The sequence below is a fragment of the Saccostrea cucullata genome, unplaced genomic scaffold (genome assembly GCF_032062105.1).
Source record: "Saccostrea cucullata isolate Sc308-1 unplaced genomic scaffold, CSIRO_AGI_Scuc_v1 ctg1159, whole genome shotgun sequence".
Classification (NCBI taxonomy): domain Eukaryota; kingdom Metazoa; phylum Mollusca; class Bivalvia; order Ostreida; family Ostreidae; genus Saccostrea; species Saccostrea cuccullata.
The window spans coordinates 78,042-84,667 of NW_026919615.1; the positions used below are offsets into that span (position 1 = coordinate 78,042).

Here is a 6,626-nt window from a genome sequence, read left to right on the forward strand (position 1 = left end):
ATTAATGGCAGAATCAATAGTAAAACTCAAATCTTTATTTTTTATTTTTCTTGATTTCTTCAATTTATAAAAGAATTAACAGGAAAGTGAAGAACAGGTACAACGGAAAAAAATATCATTGTTCAAAAATTAAACTATTGCACAAAATACTTAAAAGGGATATAAAGCTTTAGACATAATACATTTGCCTAGAACAAAGTTAATGGCTAATTTAGTCTAGTTCATTAAAACATCTATTACCAATGTGTTAGTAGTTACCATTTGAAATTTAAAAGCAAACAAAAGTGTACTGGTACATGAATGTAAATAATTTTTTACAGAAAACACTACTAATACGTGTATATTTCTTTTTTAAGGGCTGTGAAATGCAAACAAATATGTTTTTTGCAAATAAGCATATAAATACTAACACTTCTTAAATAAGTCACCTCATTAAACTAAAAATAAACCTACCTCAAAACTATGCACATTTAAGACTTAGTTAGAGAGGAAACTTTGAAGTACATGTAATAATCATTGAACCTCAGTCAACTAAAAATCAAGAAGGGTATGGTAAATGATACTTTTCATGCTGCTAGCTTCCAAATGTCACAGATTTGAACAACCCAACAAAAATTCAATACATATGTATTCATTGTAATTTTAATTGTGCATCAACAAATCTTAACGGCATTTTTTTCTCCACTCTTTCCACTCTTTACGAGCTTTTGTAACTTTTACTGTATTTATACAATACCAAACAACAAAAACAATGATAAAAACATAAATAAGGAACCAAAACAAATGATGCATGGCAGATGAAAAGGAGTCACAATAACTGTCAATATTGGACAGAAACTGAAATGGGAACTTCAACAATTGAAACAAAAGAGATACAATGAATACAATGATGTCCCACAAGACACTCAGGATTGCACTTGGTATTGCGGTAATGTAACTGCTGGAGGAGTTCAGATCCATAAAGAACAGAAAGGCAACCATGATTATCCCAATTAAAACAAACATCCAATACTTTTCCAGAAGAATCCTGTGGCGTAGTGGGAAGCTGCTTATATATCCTGTTGGTTGGTTTTCAGATTCATCTAAAAGACAATTATAATTATGTTGCTGAATTGCATAATAATTTTTCAAGTAACACTTAAATTCATAAATGAAAAGAAAAAAAATTATTTATACAAGATTCTTTCTACAACAACAAAAACAAGCAAACTCCATATTGGTAATTTGATTCATTTGACAAGTTAGTAAATACTAAATTTCTACATGTGTACCGGGATCATGTCTTCTTTCTTCCATTCCAAAGATAATTTGTAAACTGTCAATGCGTCTCCTGCAGTCTGGACATTCTCTGGTGTTTTCAGCCCAGGATTCAATACAATCTTTGCAGAAGACGTGTCCACAAGGCACACAGCAGCAGGGATGCGTTCTATTCTCGAGGCAGATTGAGCAACATGTCATAACTTAGAATCATATTATTCTACAAAAGACATCATTAAAACTTTTTTTATCAAGTCAATATTTGAAAGGCAAGTAATATGCATAATAAGCAATGATAAGTGGCCAGATTTACTTTGTGAACATATGCCTATGGTAAACTATTTCGAAATGCAGTCCCCCATTGAAATGAGAAATAAATGTTTTAAGTATGAATTGTCTTCAGCTGAAATTTTATAAACAAGTACTTTTCTTGATATGTCAACTTACTAATCTCTGGATTTTATTAAGATTTCGTCATTTTCTTTGGTACACTGAAATGAAAATTATGTCATACGTTCACAGGAAACAAGATTCATCTAGCTAAAAGTGAAACCATACCAGGACAAAATATAATTTCCCGGTCAATCATCATTAAGACGAAACAAGAAGGGTTAATAATATAATATTTGTAAATGATTGAACGATTCATTAAATTATCAAGGAAAACGTAGAAAAAGGAGTGGGGTAATTATATATATATAATGGGATAAGATCCCCTTGAACAGATTCGGGATTTCAGAGTTTTAGAAATTTTTAGCTCGATCTACTGGTCAGAGACTAAACAATATTTCAAAATGCTACTTCTCCTACAGTTTTGGTCTGATTTCAGTATATAACTTGGCACACAAGTAGACTACACTAAGATACTTAATTCTATGTATCGGTTTTTGACTTCGATGAACATTATTGCCTTGATTACTAAAAATAGAAATTTCTGTGAAATTCTTTCAAATTGCTACTCCCCCTACAATTATGGTCTGATTACAATATAACTTGACACACAAGTAGACTACACTAAGGTACATAATTCTGTAATATTGGTTTTTGATTTGGATGAACGATGTTGCCGTGGTTACTAAAAATAAAATTTTCTGTGAAATTCTTTCAAAATGCTACGTCTCCTACAGTTTTGGTCTGATTTCAGTATAACTTGGCTACACTGTGATACATAATTCTGCATATCGGTTTTTGACTTCGATGAACATTATTGCATCAATTACTAAAAATAGAAATTTCTGTGAAATTCTTTTAAAATGCTACTCCTCCTACAGTTTTGATCTGATTTCAATATAACTTGGCACACAAGTAGACTACACTAAGGTACATAATTCTGTATATTGGTTTTTGATTTGGATGAACGGCGTTGCCGTTGTTACTAAAAATAGAAATTTCTGTGAAATTCTTTCAAAATGCTACGTTTCCTACAGTTTTGGTCTGATTTCAATATAACTTGGCACACAAGTAGACTACACTAAGGTACACAATTCTGCATATCGGTTTTTGACTTCAATGAACATTATTGCCTTTGTTACTAAAAATAGACATTTCTGTTAAATACTCTCAAAATGCTACTCCAAATACAGTTTTAGTCTGATTATAATATAATTTGGCATGCAAGTAGACTACACTAAGAACATAAAGAGACTTAATCAACTATCATTATTCTATTCATTGGTATTGTAAAGTTTCAATTCCCAACTCCTTAAAAGTACTTTTCTCTTCCTTTGTTATAAGTACAAACAAGTAGAGCTTCAGTCTCGACACAGACTTCTGGTTTAAATATACTTTTCTGAATTCTGATATTTTCTTGTTTATTCTAACCTCATCCATCTACCCCGAAAAATCCAAAAAAATTTCCATGATAATACCCGGTGGAGTATTCTTCTCAATTCCACACAGAAGAGTCTGAAGGAACATCTCATGCCACATTGTTAGGACCGAGGAGGTGCATTAGGCTACTACATGTACTTGTTTAGGGAAGCGGCACAATCGGACTAAAAAAAATTTCATGGCCAGTAACTGAGAGTATATTGGAGAGGGAGAAAACAGTTGTGAGAAGACAAGCTGGAGTAACAGAGAGAAAAAACACGTGTGGTCCCGTTAAGAAGGTCTGTGCACTTGCGGATTTGCCATCACTGCTGACCTTTCGGAAGAGAGATGTTATGGTCAGGTTTCAAAAGATTTGAAGACTGAATCGAGTCCATCTGATGGCAACTTGAACACCAGGACGTCCAAAACATCAGAACCGGAGGGGGGAGGGGGTTAAGGGGGTTTAGCCCCCCCCCCCATTTTTTTCCTCAAATATATGCATAATATAGGCATTGAAAATTGGGGTTAACTTTACTCCAGCATGCTAGAGGTTCACGGCGAGATACTTTTGACTTGGCGCCACGTAATATGGGTATATAAGGAGCGTAGTAAGGATGTTAACCGAGGCTCTTACTTGTAGGAGTAGGGTTACCTTTACCTTTTTTGTTGAATTAGCCCCCCCCCAAACACACTTTCAATTTGCTTCCGACGCTTATGCAAAAGGATTCTTTTTTAAAAGACGGGGGTGGATACCAGAGGACATACAAGTAGACATAATTTTGTTTTTGCCGAAGTGAAAAAAACCTAAAAAAACACAGCAAAGAAATACAAACACACGGAGTTTATGCCATCCATTTGATTCCATATATGCAATCTTGAGCATACTCTACGCACGAACAATTCCTGAAACGAAATAAGCTAATGGAAAATAAGTTAATGTAACAAGGAAATTAACGGTCACCTCTGATGTTATTGGATTCTTGTTTACTCTAGATTCTCTTGATCTGTTTTGTTTTAGTCGCATAACTTTTGGGAATTATTCTGTTCTTTATATCATCTTCATGTAAAAACATATATAGGAGTATGTGTTTGGTCAAGTTTATTTCTATAGACACAATTTAAATAAGTGAGTAGTAGAAACTTTTATCAAAGCACAAACATTGCAAATGTCCACAGAATGGGCCTTGTATCGAGACGTATATAACAAGGTCGAAAGATTAAAAAATGTTTTCAGTTAAATTTTTCAAGTTTCAATCACACTATTTAAGACAATATACATTCATACTAAGTACAACTCAATATTCTTTATAACAATTTATCATTATTAAACATTTAAATTTGCCACAATTAATAGATATACAATGTAGTTACATAATTATGCATGCGTGATGCAAAGCAAATATCGTTCAATTTAAGAAAAAAATCACGACGACAATTATTTCATTTCAATAATTTCATATGGAAATTTCTTGATTTATTAAATTCTAAATTTACACGTGGTAAAAATGTATTAGGAATTCAATAAACCGGGAAATTTTTATTTGAAATTCTTCACTGTTTGGTATGCAGTAAACGGAGCATTACTTTCGTCCCTCAGATGTCCACGGAATCGATATACATACTCGTACATATCTAACCATTACAGGTACATAATTATGGAAAGCATGTATGTTTTACGACAGAACAAGGAGGGTTATGTCTCTACTTGCCGTCCGATGATCTTTCAATCAAAGGTATCTCCCCGTAAACATCAAATATCAAATCACTTGAAATCCAGGAAAGTTGATGAGATTAATATAAGGACAGGTAAAATTTTGACTTTGATGATGTATCAGTGAAATAAGTTTTAATTATGTTCCCCAAACGAAGTTGGGGAACATATTGTTTTTACTCTGTTTCTTATTATTATTATTCTTATTATTTTTCTTCCTGGGAAAATTTTGTCCGCGAGTGATCTTGTAAACTACACATCAGACTAAGGTGAAATGTTTTTAGGGTCAGTAGACATGTAATGTAGATTTGCGGAACGAAGGTCATTTTGCGCGCACGTGCTTGCAAGAGCGCGCACGTGCAACATGATAAATGACAGATTTAATTGATATAGATGTAACTTTTTAAATTTTTGATGAAATGCTTTAGAACTCATAATATAAGGATACATTTGTAGCATAGACAATATGACATGGTCAAAATAGCAAGATCTCACGCGCATGCACGTGCGCTGCAATCTGATTGGCTGAAACAAAAATCTCAATATCTTTTTTGTTTCTTGATGAAATGCTTTGAAATTTTAAACATAGCCATGCATTAGGATATCCTACAATATTATATACAGCAATTATCATGAAAACACGTGCATGCACGTGCGCTGCAATCTGATTGGCTTAAACTTTAAATAGCTATAACTCATTTGGTTTTCAACCAAAGAGGATGGGATTTGAAACATAGATAGATATAATGAACCACTACAAAAAAGTATGGTCAACATGCACATGGATACACATGCGTGTACGTGCGCTGCAATCTGATTGGCTGAAACTTTAAACAGTTATAACTCCTTCGGTTTCCAACCAAACAGGATGGGATTTGGAACATAGATAGATATAATAGACTACTACAAGAAAGGTATGGTCACCATGCACATGCATACACGTGCGTGTACGTGCGCTGCAATCTGATTGGCTGAAACTTTTAACAGGTATAACGCCCTTGGTTTTCAACCATATGGGGTGGGATTTAGAACATAGATAGATGTAATGGACTTCTACAAGAAGGTATGGTCACCGTGCTTATGTATGCACGTTCGTGCACGTGAAATGAACAAAATCAAAAATACACTTGAATGAGCGTATTTTTTATTACTTTTGGATAAAATACTTTAATTTTAATATATTAAAGTATATGGATTGTGTAGACAAAATGATATGGTCATGCTAAATGCAATGCTAAAATTTGAATGAACTTCGTACACTTCCGGGTATATGTTGTTTAAGTCTCAAATACATAGAGTTTGTCTTATTTAATGAAGCTTACAGGTAATATGGCACAAAAGGAGAGTTGGGGAGCGTTTGGGGAACATCTGTAACGGTCCCCGTTACAATTAGCACTAGTTAAGATATAGTTTGATCATCCTTGTCAGGACCGGCTGCTTGTGATCGCGACGAAGCCGAGCTTTTGAAGTGTGTGCGTGTTCGCCAACAATAAAGAGAAGAATGGCCATTTGATTTTGTTTGATCGTAAATCTTCTTAATGTTGCTGATGTACAGAAACTTGTTATTATCTTTGAGAGAGAGAGGGAGAGAAAGAGTCTTAAAACATCATTGCAGCTCTTTTATTTCCATAAAAGTATATGAAGTATATCTTATTCAACAAAAAACATGCTAGTATTCATATACATGTAATTACACTTTAAATTTATGTGCATTTATGTTTTGAAATAATTATTCTAAAACGTCTTTTTTATTTCTTGATTACTCGTATACATATTAATCGGAGTTGTCTCTCTTTTACAAAAAAAAAATATATATATATATTTATTCATGTAAAATATGAAACCTGTA

At 33.3% G+C, this 6,626-nt stretch overlaps 1 long non-coding RNA gene across 1 annotated transcript; it reads right to left on the reverse strand.

Moving 5' to 3' along the window:
* Positions 1-33: 33 nt before the first annotated feature.
* On the reverse strand, positions 34-1,790 carry LOC134234397 (uncharacterized). Its single transcript, XR_009985171.1, has 3 exons — positions 1,701-1,790; positions 1,272-1,477; positions 34-1,082 (listed from the first exon to the last, which is right to left on the reverse strand). It is a non-coding gene; the product is annotated as an uncharacterized LOC134234397 (long non-coding RNA).
* Positions 1,791-6,626: the final 4,836 nt, after the last annotated feature.